This window comes from Cebus imitator, unplaced genomic scaffold (assembly GCF_001604975.1).
Source record: "Cebus imitator isolate Cc_AM_T3 unplaced genomic scaffold, Cebus_imitator-1.0 Scaffold293, whole genome shotgun sequence".
NCBI classification, from domain to species: Eukaryota; Metazoa; Chordata; class Mammalia; order Primates; family Cebidae; genus Cebus; species Cebus imitator.
Window position 1 is genome coordinate 684,800 of NW_016107608.1, and position 21,230 is coordinate 706,029.

The following is a 21,230-nucleotide window of genomic DNA, read 5'->3' on the forward strand; positions in this document are numbered from 1 at the left end:
TATAAATCAACAAATCAAATAGCATTTTACACCCCGTAGTATACACCCATTAAAACAATACTATATACAATTACTTACCGCATACCTCAATCTCTATCCCTCAGAAAATATATCTATACCACATATCGCCCTGACTTCAAACCTATACAACCTACTACTATATCCTTATACTAAACCCTAGTTAAGTTAATGTAGCTTAATACTTATATATGTATATATAAGTATTACACATATACACATATATATGTATATACATATATATACATATATGTATTGGTGTATATATATATATATATATTTGTGTGTATATATATATATATATATATATATATAATGAAACAAATTGACTTAAAAAGGAAAAAGAAATATAGATCATTATACCAAAACACACATGCATTTGTACGTTGATTGCCACACTATTCACAACAGCAAAAACATGGAATCAACCTAGGTGCCCATGAACAGTGGAATGGATACATAAAATGTAGTACATAAACACCATGGAATACTATGCAGCCAAAAAGAATGAAATCTTGTTCTTTGCAGCAACATAGATGGAGCCAGAAATAATAATCTTAAGCAAATTAACACCAACACAAAAAGCCAAGTGCTGTATGTTTTCAGTTATAAGTGGGAGTTATGCATTGAACACCCATGGACATATACATGGGAACAATAGACACTGAAGACTACTGCTGGGGTAGGAAGGATGGCATAGGTTGAAATACTACTTATTGGGTACTATGCTCACTACTTGCGTCTCATATAATAATCCTACACATGTTCTCCCTCTATTTAAAATAACAGCTGAAATTTAAAAAAATTAAGTGCCAGGTTCCCTTCTGTACATCTATCTGTGTTCCCAATGAGATTGGGGAGCTGCAGACTTTTTTCTCTTCAGAAATCATGGTCTATGAAGATGTAGATATCTTAAGTGAGGAAACAAAAGCCATATTGAAGTTCCTACTTAGATGTCTCATTCCTCTAGGTGAAGTAGGACTATGTGTATACACTCACATAAGTACCCACACAGACATGAATTTGAGGATAAAGTCCTCTGCCTCTACTTATTTGATGTAGATCTCTCTTCTTTCCACTTTATGAGGAATCAGAAACAGAAGAAAGGTGAAGTTGGAGATATTCTCCATGCAAGAGTTCAATTTCTCATCTTGACATTAAAAGAAAAAAAAAAAACCTGTTTTTCAACTACAAATGTAAAGTACCTTATGTTATAATAAGTCAATTTCTTTTTCCAGGGTGGAAGACAATAGTCCCATGTTCAGTTTTCTGGTTTAAAATATGCTCAAGCAAAAATTTACAATAAGTATCAATCTGATATGAGATCTAAAAGACATTTCTCTAACAAGCCTTCTCAAATACACTTATAGTCAGGGAATACATCTATGTCTCATTTCTCTGAAGTGCAAATTTAAAATTATATGTCAGTTAAGTTTATATTCATTTGAAAGTAGCATTTTCCCAATCACTGTTATTGTTTATTTTATAACTTTGGTGGTATTATCATTTATTTATTCAATAAATAATATTGATATCTGCCATGTGCCACAAATGCTTAATGATGTCTCCATATTAAAGTGTATATATTCATATCTCCTGCATAGTCCCTCTGGGATGAAAACCTTCTGGTTAGCTGGGATATTTTGATGTTCAGTTTATGTCTCCTTTTTAAACTTATATTTTAAGTTCGGGGGACGTGTGCAAGTTTGTTATACAGGTAAATGTGTGTCATGGGCGTTTGTTGTACGGATTATTTCATCACTCAGGTATTAAGCCCAGTACCCATGAGTTATTTTTTTCTGAACCTCTCCCTCCTCCCACACTGCACCACCCAAACGGCCCTAGTGTGTGCTGTTTCCCTCTATGTGTCCATCTGTTCTCCTCATTTAGCTCCCATATATTTTCTCCATACTATTTGAATCCCCACAATGAATTATAAACTATTATTTGTTTAATTCGTTTTCCTTTTTACATATACCAGATGACTAATGGATATTTTCTAAATATTTACAAATGTAACTCAATTATACAATTTTTCATATATAGTTTATTCATGATTCTATCTAGCTTTTATTCTGAGGGTTATTCTTTATGTGTATTTTGGGGGAATATTGTGTGCTATAAAGGCTTCACAGCATTATTTTAGATTGATGTAAAATAATAAACAATATGTTTTGGTTTGGTCACAATTCTCTCCTCTCTTGAGTAAATAGTTCCTTTGGTAAAAATAAAAAGATGTGAAAAGTTGGAGAAGCAGTGAAGAGAAGTGCAATAATCAGTGGGTTCTATATGTACACTTGGTCTTGATAAGGTTTTAAAGGCTGAAAATCAGGTATATCAGGATCATAAAGAATTATACTGTGCATGGCTTCAAGTTCTTTACATACTTTTATAACCAGAAATGTGTCAGAAAGTACATCTAATGCTAGAGAAAAAGCCAACTGACATGTCTTCAGGCCAATTGATCAATACAGTTGCTTCTATAACTGAATTAGGGTTATAAGAGATATAAAATTTTGTAAAATATTGTCTTTCCAGTGAATTAGGAAGTTCCTAAAAGTGTCCAGTGCTTGATCTTGGTCTCAAAATACAAAGAAGTATTTATTAAGACATCAGGAAAGGAATCAACCTGTCTAGAGTAATGAACTAACCAATGTTAATTGAGCACTTACCATGTGCTACACACTATTCTAATAACTTTATTTGTAAAAATTTACTTGCTTTTCAAGAACCTATGAGGTATGGAATTGTATTATCTGAATGTTCCCTAAATAACCAAATGTTGAATTAACTTGTCTTAACTGGAAAGTGGCTGAGTACAAAATCGAAAATTGCATTATGTCATTGTGGAATAGTAAGCATCTCAGAATGGTGATATTATAAATATGGATGTAAATATTTCCTCTTTGTAGAAATAGTCTAATGTGCATAAAGAATTGCAGCCTGAAATTATGAAACAGAATATCCTGGACATGTCTTTGAGGAGTGAATAAGCCATGTACTTCACCTGCTTTACATGTTAATTCACCGTTTAATGTTAATTTATAAGTTTTTGCCTAAATAATGCACTTAAATGTAATATATAAGTGTAGAAAAATGCCCATCTTATGTTATTTTCAACAACAACAAAAAATCATTTTTCTGGTCACTTTACAAAGATGTTTCTCCAGTCAATATGACTGAATAATTTTTTCTGACTTTTTTTTTTACTATTTAAAGTAGGTGAGATGTGGTGCTAAGAATAATGTATATTCTGTGGATTTGAGGTGGAGAGTTCTGTAGGTGACTATTAGGTCCACTTGATCCAGATCTGAGTTCAAGTCCTGGATATCTTTGTTCATTTTCTGTCTCATTGATCTGTCTAATACTGACAGTAGAGTGTTAAAGTTTCCCACTATTATTGTATAGGAGCCTAAGTCTCTTTGTAGGTGGTTAAGAACTTGTGTTATGAATCTTGGTGTTCCTGTATTGGGTGCATATATATTTAAGATCATTAGCTTTTCTTGTTGCATTGATACTTTTACCATTATGAAATGCCCTTCTTTTCTCTTTTGACCTTTGTTGGTTTAAAGTATATTTTATCAGAGACTAGGATTGCAACTCCCGCTTTTTTTTTTTGCTCTCTATTTGCTTGGTAAATCTTCCTCCATCCCTTTATTTTGAGCCTATGTTTGTCCTTGCATGTGAGATGAGTTTCCTGGATACAGCACACTGATGGTTTTTGACTTTTTATCCTATTCCAGTCTGTGCCATTTGATTGGGGCATTTAGCCCATTTACATTTAAGGCTAATATTCTTATGTGTGAATTTGATCCTGCCATTTTGATGCTAACTGATTGTTTTGCCCATTAGTTGATGCAGTTTCTTCATTGCGTTGATGCTTTTTACCATTTGGTACGTTTTTGAAGTGGCTGAAACTGGTTGTTCCTTTCTATGTTTAGTGCTTCTTTCAGGAGCTCTTGTAAGGCAGGCCTGGTGGTGACAAAATCTCTGAGCAATTGCTTGTTCATAAAGAATTTTATTTCTCCTTCTCTTATAAAGCTTAGTTTGGCTGGATATGAAATTCTAGGTTGAAAGTTCTTTTCTTTAAGGTTGTTGAATATTGGCCCCCACTCTATTCTGGCTTGTAGGGCTTCTGCTGAGAGATCCACTGTGAGTCTGATGGGTTTCCCTTTGTGGGTAACCCAACCTTTCTCTCTGGCTGCCCTTAGCATTTTTTCCTTCATTTCAACTGTGGTGAATCTGATGATTGTGTGCTTGGGGTTGCTCTTCTTGAGGAATATCTTTGTGGTGTTCTCTGTATTTTCTGGACTTGAATATTGGTCTGCCTTGCTAGGTTGGAGTAGTTCTCCTGGATAATATCCTGAAGAGTGTTTTCCAGCTTTGTTTCATTCTCTCCATCACATTTGGGTACACTTACTAAATATAGATTAGGTCTTTCCACATAATCCCATATTTCTTGGAGGCTGCTCATTACTTTTCAATCTTTTTTCTCTAATCTTGCCTTCTCATTTTATTTCACTGATTTGATCTTCAATCTCTGATATCCTTTCTTCTGCTTCGTCAATTCGGCTATTGAAACTTGTGCATGCTTCACGAAGTTCTCATGTTGTGTTTTTCAGCTCAATTATGTCATTTATATTCTTCTTTAAGCTGTTTATTCTTGTTAACATTTTGTAAAACCATTTTTCAAGGTTCTTAGTTTCTTTGCATTGGGTTAGAATATGTTCTTTTAGCTCAGAGAAGTTTGTTATTACCCACCTTCTGAAGCCTGTTTCTATCAATTCATTAGACTCATTCTCCATCCAGCTTTGTTCCCTTGCTGGTGAGGAGATGTGATCCCTTGGAGGAGGAGAGGTGTTCTGGTTTTGGGTGTTTTCATCCTTTTTGCACTGGTTTCTCCCCATCTTTGTGGATTTATCTACCTGTGGTCTTTGTAGTTCGTGGCTCAGATGGGGTCTCTAAGTGAGCATCCTTTTTGTCGATGATGAAGTTATTCCTTTCTGTTTTTTAGTTTTCCTTCTAATAGTCAGGCCTCTCTGCTGTAGGACTGCTGGAAGTCCACTCCAGACCCTGCTTGCCTGGGGATCACCTGTGGCAGTTGCAGAACAGTAAGGGTTGCTGCCAGTTTCTTCTTCTGTTATCTTCATTCCAGAAGGATAGCTGCCAGATGTGAGCCTGAGCTCTCCTTTATGATTTGACTCTGGATATGTAGGAATCAGGGAGCTGCTTGAGGAGACAGTCTGTCCCTTATAGGAGCTCAAGTGCTGAGCTGTGAGCTCCATTGTTCTGTTCAGAGCTGCTGGACAGGTACGTTTAAGTTTGCTGCAGCAGAGCTCATAACCACCTTTTAGCCCAGGTGCTATGTCCTAGGAAGATGGGGCTTTTTAAAATAAGTTCCTGATGTGCTTCTGCTTTTTTTCAGAGATGCCCTGCCCAACAAGGAGGTAGTCTAGTCACAGTCTGCCAGCAGAGGCATTGCTGAGCTGCTGTGGGCCCTGCCCATGAACCTCCTTGAGGTTTTGTTAATAGAGTTATAGTTAGAGCTGCCTCAGGAATTGCAGTCTGCTTCAGCAATGACTGACTGCATCTGCAATGGTGGACTGCCTCAGTAATGGCAGACTGCCTCGGTAATGGCAGACTGCCTCGGTAATGACGGACACCCTTCTCCCAACAGAACTGGATCACCTTGGGTCCAGCTGTGCTTGCTGCAAAACTCTCAATCTAGAGCATTTCAGATTCCTTGTCTTCATGGGGGTTAGACCTGCCAAGCCAGATCAACTGGCTCCCTGTTTCAGCCCCCTTTTTTTCAGTTGAATGGGCAGAAACAGCTGTACTGGAAACTCATGGCACTTTTCAGCCTGAGAATCTCCTGGTCTGTGGGCAGCAATAACTCATTTGGAAAAGCAGTGTTCACTCAATCTCTGTGTTGTTCTTGCTGAGAACTGCACTCCAGAGCTGTTCCTATTCAGCTATCTTGGATCCACCTCCAGAAGCTTCTTTATTTTCACTCTTCTTCAGCTCTTCATCTCTAATATAGAACAGTGATAATACTTAACTAACGGTTTTGTTGAGGATTAATTAATTATTATGCATATAGCTTTTGTTGCAGTGCATAGACCATTCAAAATGCTCAGTAAATGTTAGTTATGAAGACAATGATGGATATGATGGTGCCAAAAATCCATGTAAACATTAAGACATAATTTTTATCTTTATACACTGCAGCTAAATAACTTTCTGTGACAGCTTCCACTCTACAATCAGAAATTCTAGTTTCATAGTTGTATTTTCCTTCTCCTGTTCACCAGTGCTAATCTCATTTCATTTTCAGATATTTTTCTTTATCATTATTTTGCAATAATCAAACACTACATGTGTCTAGTTTCACTTAAAATTCAAGCTCATATAGGCTGGGATCTATGTTTTATATTCCTTTTGTAACCACAAATCATGTTATATATCTAATAAGTGCTTACTAATAAACAATAAAGAAATAAGGAATAACCCCAGCATTTGTCTGACTGCTTCATCATTTCAGGTCATCTCAGGTGATCAAATATGATACAAGTAAATAAACTTTAAGTGGTTTATATAGTATGATGTTACATAAGCATCCACAGAATAACTTGTTTGAATTTTATACACACTGAAAAATCAGGCCAACTGATACTTATTTTGAAATAGCACAAAATTTAAGTCCTCAGTGAACAGCATTTCAGAAATGTTCATTTTGATTGTGCACAGGAAAGGAAGGGCATAACTTAGAAACAAAATCTGCAGTTGAGGTTAATCGTGACTTGTGAGGAGATGGCAGTTTCATAAATAAATGCCTATTTCCTTCTAATTCATTTTATCTATTCTGGATGTGGATGTAGAAGCTGTGAGTTTTAAGTCAGGTCAAAAAAAAGAAGAAGAAGAAAGAAAAAAATGTATTTCTTAAAAGAAAGAATCTAGGCCACATTTGGCTTCAAAAACTTCTTTGCTCATCTATTTGACTGTTGTCCTAAATATTAAACAGTTAAATTTCAAACAAAAAAAAAGTTTTCTCTGTGTTAGTTTTTTGGGCTACAAATAAGATCACAAAATAATAATGTTTTAGACTTATGTTTTTAAATTTCTACCATATCTCTATTGTTTATTGAACACAAACAAAGCTTAAAACCATATATCCAAATGTGGTTCAACATTGTTGGCCTAGAAAAACTGAATTCATAACATTTATTTAACAAACATTTATTGAATCTTTATTAAAATTTTCCACTCTACATAAGACTTGAGAGTGGAGCTAAAATCTATTTCATCTTAATTAAATCTATAATACCTTAGCTTAGCAGAAAGGAATTCTAACTATATATGTGTTGAATAAATCAATAAATTGGTTAAATATGCTATATAATATTTTCATTGCTGTTAGGAAAGAACTGAATACACATAAAATATCTTGTAGAAGATAAATGAAAAAGTCTTACATCTACTTAGCACTATTTATTTGAGCAAATCTTCTGCTAATCATGTACAAAAAGTCAAAGATATTTTAGAGTACAAAACAGAAAATAAAACAGAATCTGCCCTCTAAGAGGGTACAATTTTCTCAAAGAGATAAAAGAGATTAAAACTGTATTTTTACATTTAAGAAAGATGATAAAAATTCACACGATAATGAATGTACAGCAAATGAAATATTTATAAATAAAATATTTTTACAGGCTTCAGAATCATATGAAAGCATCATGTCAACAAATAGCTCTTGTTTTGACATCTCTGTGTAATATAACAAAATTTCATGAAATTGGAGCAAGAAATGAACTTAACTGATTAATATTAAGAAAAAGCCAAGAATTAATCAGAATTTAGGCACAGATGAATCTAAAGGCTTAAATTTGGTTGTCAGTCTCTGTCTCTGGATTAATTAGACAGCTTTTGCTACAAGTTAGGAAGTTGACTGTAACAAATCTGTGTACACACACACACAGACACACACACACACACACACACACACACACACATACTTTTCTTTCCACACATACATAAACAAGAACATCCATGCCTAATTTAATATAGTATATTAAGTAAGAGTGGAGTTTCTTGGTTTCACATTCCATGTGTATTATTTTCCTAGATATGAGACCCTAGCTACTTTTTTTTTTTTGATGTTTTTAGTTTTAGTTTTTGTTTTAGTTTTTTTAGATGGAGTCTCACTCTATCGCCCAGGCTGGAGTGTAATGGCACTATCTCACCTCACTGCAACCTCCACCTCCCAGATTCCACCAATTCTCCTGCCTCAGCCCCCTGAGTAGCTGGAATTACAGGCACCTGACACCATGCCCAGCTAAATTTTCTATTTTTAGTAGAGACAGTGTTTCACTGTGTTGACCAGGCTGGTCTCGAACTTCTGACCTCAGGTGATCCACTAGCCTCGACCTCCCAAAGTGTATTACAGGTGTGAGCCACTGTGCCCAGCCTTGTGGTTTTTTTTTTCTCTTTTTATTTTTTGTTGTTGTTGTTTGCTTTTTATTCCTATTTGAGGTTTTGATTTCTGCCTCAGAATTGTCTGAACAATTAAATACAGTGATTCAACTTGAAAGGCTGGTAGCGGGCCTGACAAATAGTAGGTATTCAACATGCAGTAAAAATGCCCTCTCCAATGCCCAAAGATAGGCAACTGTCTCATCATCTGCGGAATCCCAATTTGATGTCATGGGGCAATGGTTCTCTGAATCTAGGATACTCAATATGATTTCTTAAACTCAGGTATGGATGTAATTTATCATGGTCCAGAAACTCTTGGTTAAACAATGAATTTAACCACACATAACACCTCAAACATATGATCATAGAGAAAGGCCAGCAAAAAAGCAACAAACAAAAAGGCAGGATAATTATAGTATCAAATATAACTTGACGGTGAATAAAGAGACAAAGCACACAATGATTGGGGTTCTGTAACACATTTCGTGTCTACCTGATGTGGGGAATTGACTACTTCCAGTTCTGGCAATGGTGTGCATTCTGGATTCCATATATGGCTGCCTTTTTTCTATTCCCTGAAATAACCTATTTTGTTCAGTTTATCAGTAGCCATATCTAAGAGAGAAGTGGGACCTCTAATTCATTAGCAGAGGTTGTCTATTTAAGAACCAGGGATTTCTGTAGGAGCGATCTATATATTAGACATATGTTATTAGGCTGAAAAACATCTGGAAGTATAACTTACTTAAAACTCAGAAACATACCATTTATTTTAATTACTGGATACTATAAGAACAAATACAAATTTGGCCACTTCGTAATCGTCCATGTTCTAAAATCTACTCTGCCTGATAGTAACCTAGCCACTTCAGCCTTTTAAGAATTAAATACTTTTAAGTTATATTTTTTACATATTTTAACTTTAACCTAACTATATTTTTATATTTAATATGGACTTATTTTGGGCAGAACATAAGTGTGTCTTCATTTTTATAATTCATCACTCCAAACTTTGTCAAATCCCTCTCTACTGACTCTTTCCACCAATTCTGTACACTGGCAAGCATGTGATATGCTTTCAGTTGCTTTACATTAGTTTGTGTTTTCTATAATTTTATATAAATAGAATCATACAATATGTGCTCTATTTGTGTGACATCTTCAATTCAGCATAATTATTTTGAGATTCATCCACTTTGTTGCATACTCGAATAGTTCATTCCTTGTTACTGCTGGGTATTCCATTGTATGCATATGCCACTATTTATCCATTGGCTTCGTAGCATGCATTTGGGTTGCTTTTCAGGTTTTGGCTATTACAAATGAAGTTGCCATGAACATTCATATACAAGTCTTTGTATGGACACCTGCTTTGCCTTCTCTCTGGTAAATATTAAGGAGTAGAAAGATTTAATAACAGAGTTGGAATATGTTTCACTTTTTAAACACTGTTTACAATTCCACCAGAGCAGTGTATGAGATTTTCAGCTGGTCCGCATCCTCAGCAGTGCTTGCCATATTTGGTGTTCCTAGTTTTAGAGTTTCTCATAAGTTTACAGTAATATTTTATTTTGGTATTAGTTTGCATATCCCTCACAGCTAATAATGCGAAGCATGATTTAGTGTTCTTATGTGACATCCATTTATCTTCTGTAAATTTGTTCACCATTTAATTTGTTAATTTTGTTTGCCCAAATGGCATTGGAGTTTTCTCTGTTGGAATATTTTTAACAATGAATTTTATTTTTGAATATGTGTATAACTATAAGACTTTCCAAGTAATTTCTTTATTAATGAACTTTGCAGTTGGTATCTTTCCAGGAATTTTACTTATTGTATCTAAGGTGGTGAGTAAATTCACATAAAGTACTTTTTTATATATCATTCTACATCTTTTTAAAATGTAGTAATGGTATATATCATAAATAATGTTACCTTTCTCATTACTAATATCAATAATTTATGTTTTTACTCTTTATTCATGATGACTCTGGCTAGAAATATCAATTTTATGAATCTCAATGGTATAGCTTTTATTTTTACTAATTTTTTCTATTTTTATATCTTTTAATTCATTAATTATAACTAATCTTTATTTCATTTCTTTCTTCATTTGAATTAATTTGTTTAATCTACTTTTTAATATTTAAAGGTCAAAGCTGAGATTATTTGTTTCTTCTCTTTTATTTATTTTTACTATAAAATGACAAATTATAGTTGTATATATTTTCAAAAAAATGTGTTGTTATGATTTATGAATACAAAAAAGAATAATTATCCTAAGCTAATTAACATATCTATCACCTGAAATGCTTATAATTGTTTGTAGTAAGAACTTTTAAAATTTACTCTCAGCAATTTTGAAATAGACAATATACTAGTGTCTATATTTATGACTCTGTGCAAGATCTCAAAAATAAATTCACTCTTCCTATTGAACTGACACTTTGTAACCTGTGACCACTATCTTCCCATTTCCTCCAGCCTCTGGCCTCTGCTTCCTGCTCCCATGAGGTTGGTTGTTTTAGATTCCACACACAAGTGAGAATGTACTATCTGTCTTTCTGAGCATAGCTTATTTCACTTAGCTTAGTGTTCTCCAATTCCAAACATGTTATTCCAAATGACAATTATTTTTCTTTTTCACGGCTAAATAATATCCCATTGGGTATAAGCACCACATTTTATTTATCCATTTATCTGTTGATAGACACTTCAATCATTTTCTTAAAGGAATGCTCAATATTTGCATCAAATATATAAACTATTTGGTTTTTTGGAACAGTGCTGTAAAAATATGGGAGTGCAGACATTTCTAATACGTGCGTTAGTGCTGTTTGTTTAACTTTAAGCACTGCTTAAGCTGTACCTCTCAAATTTTATAAGTTGTATATTTTTACTCAACCAAAATACTTTTGATTTTTAACTTTTTCTTTGACCCACGGTTATTCAGAATTGCATTGTTTTGTTTGTAAATACATGAGAGATATCTCAAAAATACTCCAAGCATTTATTTGAAATATAATTTCCATTTTGTCAGAATATATATTTTATGATTTGCAATTTTAAAATTAATTGACAGTGTTTTGCTTTATTTTGCATATTGGGATGTATGTATGCATACGTGCATTTGTTTTAATTTTGACACATTAAAATTTGCCACGTTGACTTTCTTAAGGGTACAATTCAGTAGTGTTAAGAACATTCATGCTGTTGTGCAGCCAGTGATAAGATGTTTCTCATTTTGCAAAACTAAAGCTCTAAACCTATTAAACAATTCCTCATTCATGTCCATCTCCCTGCTACTATTCTACTTTCTGTCTCTATCAATTTGACTACTCCAGATATCTCATATAAGTCGCATCATAATTGTCTTTTTATGACTGGCTTATTTCACTTAGTATGATTTCCTTAAGTTTTATCCATGTTGTAGCTGCAGCATGGGTTGACATTTTTTTCTTTTGAAGGATGAATAATATTCCATTGAATATATATGCCACAATTTATGTATCTATTCATTAATCAGTGGATACTTGCATTACTTCCACGTTTTGGCTACTATGAATCATGGTGCTATCAACTGTGAGATGTGTCTATATCTGTATCACCTATATCTATATCTATCTTTGTGTGTGTGTGTGTGTGTGTGTGTGTGTGTGTGTGTGCACTTCTATGCCCTATTGGAGACAATAAAAACAAAATTGGTGATGACTTTCTCCTCTGATCTTGCTTGCTAAACTTAACATTTACTTTATTACAAAATTTTAACTTTGACTTTTTAAAGCCTACCTTGTCCTAACCTAACAGTTCATTACTAAGAACAAACTGATAGTTTTTTTTTTTTCCTTCTCATATTTGGAGCAACTTTATCAATGAGATGACAAACTTCAAGACAGGAAATAAAACTCAGATATTACTTTATACTGGCTTTTCTCATAAGACAATTAACAAGGACTTTGATTGAGGAGCTTGATTACTCTCTCAAAAGAATAATACTACCTGGTTACTTACTAAATGCTTTAGAAGAGATCTCAAAGAAGCATCATTTTTTTTTCATATTTTTTGCCTTCCTGCCCTTCATTGATAAAAAATATGAGTTTAGCTATATAAACACCATGATAATTACATTTATTTATTTATTTTGCATTGTGTCTAATTACCATAAAGCACAATAAGGATTAGTCATACATATGCTAGATAATTTTGCTATATATGATATTTGACTAAAACGCTAGATCCTATTTGTGTGTGTTCAGATATCCTGTTACTTTTTTCAGGAAACACCATCAAATCACAACTCAGGAAAGAAAGTTCATAATTTCCTCCGGTTTGTCTTTTTCTGCTTCCCTGCCGCTCTGAAGTTAATGAATAACATAACCTTTATTCACATAGATGGCCCTAGCATGCTGAGGGTATGTGTGGGTGAAAGTCCTCCATAATGATACTCTTTGGACTTTTCTTATACACTCTTTTTCTAGGCTGCAAAGTTTCTCAGGACCATAGCATAGGCCATCTTCTCTTCATTCAGGGAGAAATTAGAGGGCTTTCTTCTTTACACATGATTTTATGTTTCATCCCTATGATAAAGATTCTAAAATTATATCTCCTGTTCAGACTGCTTGTATTAGTCAGAGCTCACTAGAGGAACAGAACCAATAGGATATTTATAGATATAGAAGTGGGCTTTTATTATACGAATTGGCTCAGTCCATTAGGGAAGCTGAGAAGTCCCATGAAATACTATCTTCCAGCTGGAGAACCAGGAAACCTGGTGATGTAATTTAGTTCAAGACCCAGGGGATCTAATGGTGTAACTCTCAGTCTGAGGCCAAAGGTTTGAGAACCAGGGAGGCTGCTGATGTAATTTCTGGATTCTGAATGCCTAAGGACCTGAAACTCTCATGTCCGAGGGCAATAGATGAATGTCCCAGCTCCCAAAGAGAGTAAATTCACATTTCTCTCACTTTTTTGTTCTGTCATGGCCATTAGTGGATTAAATGATGCCTGCCTACTCTGGTAAGGAATGATCTTCTTTACTCAGTTTATAAATTCAAATGTTAATTTTTTCCAGAAACTACCTTACAGAACCACCCAGATGTAATGTTTATAAGCTATCTGGTTATCACTTAATCCAGTTAAGTTCACACATAAAATTAACCATTAAACTACTTCAATGTCTCTGTTTTGAAGACAAGCAATCACTTACAAATTAATATGTTCAAATCTGAACTTGTAATATTCCACATGTATCCCTCAACCCATAGTTGCCATTATCTCTGCAAGGGGAACCTCTTATTTCCCTCACTATATAGGTAATAACTCAGTGCCTTTTATATAAAACACATTGTGTTAGGCACTAAATGATAGCTGTAAGCAAAACAAAACTCTGCCTTATCAGAGACCCCACCTCAAAGTTTTTTAAGTCTCTCATTTTACTTGGAACACATTCCCTACCATAGAGTTTATGCTTCTGTAAAATTTATCCTTTTTACAAAAAGAAGATAGAGAAGAAAGAAAGCATGTCATGAAAGAGCTTATGTTTTTCTTTTTCTATGAAAACCTAGATAATTTTCTAATCACATTTTCTTTTTTCCTAATATTTTCTTGCTATCATGAGATGCCATTTTGTGGATTCCTCCTACTTTTCATTGATTTATTATTTTAAAAAATTAAGTGTTATAGTTAGGGTCTAGACTAAACTCTCCTAACAAGTATACTCCAAATAAGTGAGTTTAATAAGATAGAAATTTGTCTCACATGGGAAACACCAGAGATAAGCCCTCATGGGTGGGGAGGCAACCTGGTCATCGTTGACATGAGGCTTGAATTCCTGGATTAATGGCAGTTGCTCCACGTCTGCCTTTCCAGTAGGAAGACAGAAATAGGAAGTGCAGAGAAGAAATTTTTAATTTTAAATGAGATCAACTTGAAGTTGCACAAACATCCCATTGGGAACTTAGTCACATAGCTCTACCTATCAACAAAAAGATATTGGAAAATGCAGCTTTCCTTGTGCAGCCATCTTGTCCTAAAGAATGTTGGAGATACGGGTTGGTATCTTTTCATCAAAAGAAGAAAAGAAAGACGCAATGAATACTAGAAATGAATCAGAAGTCTCTGTCCCAATTATATCTTTTTCAAATTTTGCTTGGCAAAAATTATAAATTATCTCTGTCTTTTCTTTTTTTTTTCTTTTTTTGTTTTGTTTTGGGACGACATTTTTCTCTTGTTGCCCAGTCTGAAGTGCAGTGGTGTGATCTCAGCTCACTGCAGCATCTGCTGCTGAGTTCAAGCAATTCTCCTGCCTCAGCCTCCTGAGGAGCTGGGATTACAGGCGCTTGACCACCATGCCCAGCTAAGTTTTTGCATTTTTAGTAGAGGCAACGTTTCACCATGTTGGCCAGGCTGGTCTTGAACTCCTAATCTCAGGTGATCCACCTGCCTGGGTCTCCCAAAGTGCTGAGATTAAAGGTGTGAGCCATATGCCCAGTCTTTGTCTTTTCTACTTTTCCTTTTGTCTTTTAAAATGAAGCATAATGTATTAATCAGTCAATGTGTATGACTGAGTGAATATTTCAGAAAGGACTCTTGTGACATGTTTTTTAATCCAGCGATTCATAATTTTATAAGTGAAAAATGACATATTTTAAATTCTAAAAATAGTATTTTATTTATTAAACTTAAGATCTGTATAAATCATTCCTATGAAGCTGGCCCAAATTGTATCTTTCAATGAGAAAATAATGATCAGTAATTTTCCATATTTAATCTAATTTAACATTTTGAAATTTTTATTAAGAATTAGCCATATTGATTTCCAAGTAAAAATGATAGTGGGAAACATAGCTATAGATTCACTATATAGTATGTATACTTAAATAGCTGAAGCATGGAAAATAAATAAATGCAAGCAAAAATCTCCACTTCTGCTAATCAAACAAATAAAAAATATTTCAACCTCATACCATGAACTTTAAGCAACAAAAGTCCAAGGAAAAGATAAGAACAAATTTGTTCTCACACTGTTACAAATAAATACTAGAGACTGAGTAATTTATAAGGAAAAGAGGTTTAATTGCCTCACAATTCTGCAGGCTGTACAAAAAGCATGGTGACATCAGTTTCTGAGGAGGCCTCAGGAAGTTTACAATCATGGTGGAAAGTGAAGGGAAAGCAGGCATGTCTTACATGGCTGGAACAAGAAGAATATAGAGAAGGGGAAGGTGCTGCAAACTTTTGAACAACCAAATCTTATGATAACTGACTCTCACCATGACAACACCAAGGGGTATGGTGTTAAACCATAAGAAACCACCCCCATGATCCAACCACCTTCCAGCAGACCCACCTCTAATATTCAGGATTACAATTAGACATGAGATTTGGGTGAGGACACCACACATCCAAACTATATCAGCTTCTAACACAGAGTGGTGAAAATTTTAATTCAGTACCCACTTACCAGAACTGTAATTATATTAAGGGTATTTTGAAAATTGTCACTACATTTCCCCCATTCTGATAGAAAGCACGATGGTAGAGTAAAAACTGCTACAGCTATCTCACAAGTAAAATGGAGATGACTAGATAGCAAAAGGTGCATCGTGAATTGGCAGAGTAATCCTACTTCTGATTTTCTATGGTAATAACACAGGTCCCTTTGAAGTAAAATAAAGCCAGAAAGGTTATTTAACAAAATCCCAAGAGAGAAGACAAAGGCTGTCTATAATTAGCTCTAGCCAAGCTGTTTCCCTCTCTATTTATAGTTTTGATTTAGAGGACAATGTAAATCTTAAAACTGTGGCTAAGAACTAAAGAGAATCAGGTCTCAAATAAAGCAGAAAGTGGAAGAAGAAGCAGCCATCCATAGACCAAAGCCAATAGATGATCTGCATAGAAGTCTCGACAGACATAACATAAATATATGACTGAAGAGAGGCAAAAGCATAAGAAAATAATAATTATTTTGAAGAAAATGGGTGAAGCCCTGTCTCTACCAAAAATACAAAAATTAGGCAGGTGTGGTGGCATGCTCCTGTAGTCCCAGCTACTTGGGAGGCTGAGGCAAGAAAATCACTTGAACCTGGGAGGCAGAGGTTGTAGTGAGCTGAGATTGCACCACTGCACTCCAGCTTGTGTGACAGAGAAAGACTCTGTCTCAAAAAATAATAACAATAAATTTAAAAAAAAGGAAATAAAAAGGATATTTAGAATTTAGGTAGAAAAGTTTGGCATGAAAGAACATATAATTTAAGAAATAAGAGAACATTATCTAGTGTTAATTTAATAACACAGAAAAACTTAAGAGAATTGTAAATTTAGTAAGAAAAGGATAACTGAGAGACTATGCGTTGAACAATGGAATGAGAATAAATTAGAAAGCAAAACTGAAGGAACAAGTTAAGGACGAGAATATCAATATCTACTAAAAATCAAATAATAAGCTAAAAGAAAGGTAACAGACACCAGTGACATTTTACATTTTACTTGATAAAGGAAAAGTTTTGAATTAATAACTGTAACTCAAGGGAAAAAGCATAAGATGATCATATAAATTCACAAAATACTTTATCTTATAGAAGACAGAAAAAAGCATCTGATGAAATAATAATTGGAATCCCCAATAGATGGAACACAAATGTATTTAACTGGTGGATGTTGTTTTGAAGTGAAGAAAAAATATGTGTAAACTAACAATATACAGAGAATTTCAGAAAAAAATTAGAACATGATTAACATTAGTAAATTTCGTTTCTAATTATTGACTTAAAATTAAAAAAAAAAGATATATCCAACTGTCCACATGAAAGGAGATAGGACTAAAAATCAGCTTAGTCTTAAAATTGACTACATAATACTCAAAGCCTAAAATTTTTAGATACAAAAAAATTTTATATATTAAGAATTTTCACTTAATAAGAGAAACTGAAGTCCTTATTTACATGGTCACCATTTTTTTACAAAGTGTTTTTAATCTAATAGTCAAGAAGAGCAAAAAAAGTATTTACATTGTTATGTATATTGTAATATCCTACATCATAAAATATGTATCTTTGGCTATAATACTCAATTTTACTTAAAAATGCGTTATTTGTATATTCCTGTGTGATTAAAATTAATATAAACTACTTATTCTTTAAAATCTAAAACAAACAAAAACATTGAGAATTTGAAAAAGTAGAATGAAGAATCATAGTGATTATTCTCTTTATACTTTTCAAATTTATAAGAATATCCTATTTTTAATAAGCTAATTTATTAAATACTAGCATAATGACCATTTTGTTTAATTTAACTCTGACTCTGCCATACATTATGATCTCAACAGTCTGGCTCCAGGTCTATCTGGAACCTGGTATCCTGCCCCATATTCATTCCCTTTACAAATGTGTAACACTCCTACCTTAGGAGGATGTGTGATAATGAAAAATTTAGTTTTAGCTCAGAAACTCTTGTAGGCTGTTTTTTAATGGAATATTTGTGTTTTGCCTGTTGTCTCTTTATATTTTAGATTTTTTTTTCTAGATTTTGTAGTATACTACACATCATGTATCATGAACTCTCAATCCCATACTGAGAATGTGCCTTCTTTACCCATTAACTATCCTCCTCTCTAAATGTAGACAGGAGATGCTCTTCATCCTGCAGTAAGACACATGGTGATTGCTTCCCCTGTTCAACTATTAAATTTAAAAAGTGTACCAGAAACGTTAAATTTAACACTAAAGTGAAACTCAGCAATATGAATTAGTCCACCCAAAATAGAGATGAGATGCCAACAGCACTCACTTTAGCCACAACAGGTACTAAATTTATGACCACAAGATGACCTGAACATCAGAACAACTATTGGGGGTGAATATCCTGATCAAGTGTCTTAATTGAAAGAAATTTCAATTAAGTTATACCATAGAGCTGAGGCTTCAGCTTATTATCAGTTTTATACTAGCTGCTATTGGTTGAATGTGTCCCCTTACAGTTTATGTGTTGGAAATTCAATAAAAATTGCACTAATATTAAGATGTGGTAACTTTTTGCTTGCCGTTGTGAATGGATTAATACTGTTATCACCAGGCTGCCTTTCCCATCAAGGGCATGGGTTCCTTATGAAAACGGAGAGTTCCCTTCCCCTCAATCTTGCCCTGTCTTCCCCCTTTTGCCGTAAGATGATGTAGCAAGAAGATTTGTGACAGATGCTGGCACCTCGATCATGGATGTCCCAGCCTCCTGAACTGTAAGTGAATGCATTTCTGTTCATTATAAACTACCTAATGTGTGGTATTCTGTTATAGCAGTGCAATACAGACTAAGATAAAAACCAAAGAAAAGAGAAATTAATACAGTACATTTTGTCAAAAATACTTAGCTGAAAACATTTTGAGTGCCATAGTGCAAAAAACAGCCAGGGAAGACATTAATGGCAGATATCCCATGAAAACATTATGCTTCTATTTTGAAATTATTGTCCATCTTCACTAGCCATAATTACTTCAAATAGAATATTGGAGCCAACATTGCTATTAGAAAATCTTTGCCAGTGAAAGAAATGCTTTTCTTTGAAGCCTGCATTTGGGCTCTTGAGAATGGTACCAAATAAAACATGTGTACTATTTGGAAAATATACTTTAGTGTAAATACTATTCCAGATTTATTTTTGATTTGTTTCTTACTTGTTTAAGAAGATTATCATTGACATCACTGTCAAAAAACATTCCCTAATTATATCTGGGTTTGTGTACTGGATCTACTCCATATTATATTTAATATTAAACAAATAATCTAACCACTGTTTCTCTCTTCTCTACAAGGAAATGCTTTTAATGACTACTTTTCCTTTGTGATCATAAGAAGTGATTATAGGTTATATCTGTTGTGAACTATGCCACAGTTTGTAATACTAATATTTATTCCAACAATTGATATTTCTGAGCAACTTCCACTCTAGGCACTTAAATCATTTAATACAATAACTGTTATTACTAAAAATGTTCTATAAAACTTAAAAAGCTTCTCTCTCTCTCCTTTCATTGACACACATACACACACACACACACACACACACACACACATCTCTATGTAACACTAATAACCCCAGCCTCAGGAAAGGTCATGGACAATTGTTAACCAACTTTGATAGATTTTTTTGATGCAGAAACATAAAGTTAACTTTGCAGTGAAATTCTGCCATATTTTGCTGTCTATAATAATTAGTACCACCACACTTTCTGATGAAGTTACTTTGGGTTAAAAATCTCAAAGAGAATATATAACATCGTTGTTATTTCATTTTATTTTCTTGTATTTATAAACAGCATTGCATCATTATTATGTAGAATGAGCGTGGAAATACATACACAAACATGCACATGCACACACACACACACGGATACACACACCCTTTCCTACCCAGAAAAATCATCACTTTGTGGTCAATATTACAACTGTTAGAGATCTGCCATAGTAAAAGTGCTCTATTGTTAAATATTAAGCTAAATAATATTCTAATGTTCATTCATTTTCTAAAATATTACTCATGTTAGAGTATTTTTAGGTTAAAATATTCAACTAAGCTTCCTAAACAAATTATCATTTAATTTTCCAAATACCAAAACCACCTTATGACAGCTAAAACTGGTGATCCTAATGCTTTTTCCCAAATGTAAGTTTTTAATAATTATAAAAATATATGATTTTATTCCATAGATTCCATAAATGTTTGGTTTCATTTTTTTAAATTATTTTTTAGTTAATGGGTACAATATTAAGATTTTAACCAACAAAGAAGCGTTAGTAAATGAAAATATGATGAAAACATAAAAACCTTACAGAAGTGCAATTATTTAATATTGTATAGAAATGCTTTACATAATCGCACTGTGCCTTTATGGAGTTTCTTTTTTATGTTATATTCATATGCACTTTTTAGCTGGTTTGATACATGTTCAGTTTAATATTTCATAAATATTTCTAGAGCTGACAATAAGAAAAAGTGAATTACTTTTATACTATAAAGACAAGCAAGTATCCTAAAACTCTAAAAATTAATTCAATATTCAAAACTACTGTTTAGAGAAAATATGTTTTTGTGTGTGTGTGTGTGTGTGTGTGTGTGTGTGTGTGTTTTAGACATTGCTCTACAGAGAGGGACAGCGGGGGAGACAAGAAAGCTAGAATTTATATAGCAAAACACTGGAGATGAGAAACCCGTAGGGAGACAGGGCTCCAGAGATCTGCAGAGGAACTCCTTCAGTTCTGAGTATTGATTAGAACCTCCACATGCTTTTGACAAAATTGCTTAAGGCAGAGCATAGACACACAAGTAAAGATAAGATATGACAGCACCTGGTTGTCACAGAGCTCCAAACATAGTACTGGTCTTACAAACTATACTGAAGAAATTCACATTGCTCAAGACATTGAGTAGAATACACAGAAAAGGTCCTGCCTTAAGTTTGTGGAATAACTAGCCCTAAGCCGGAGTTTCCCAAATTCCACTTTTTTGAAAAATTCAAATATTTGTCTTTAAATTCAAATATTTTAATATTTTAGGCCATGATTACTTGTTGTTGGTGGGCCTGCCCTAAGCATTATGAAATGTTTAGCAGCATTCATGGTATCTAACCCCTAAATGTCAGTTGCATTCATGCCTAAGCTTTGACAGTCAAAATGTCTCCAGACATTGTCAAATGTCTTCGAGAGGCAAAAAATTGCCCTTATTAAAAACTACTATTGTGGAATGA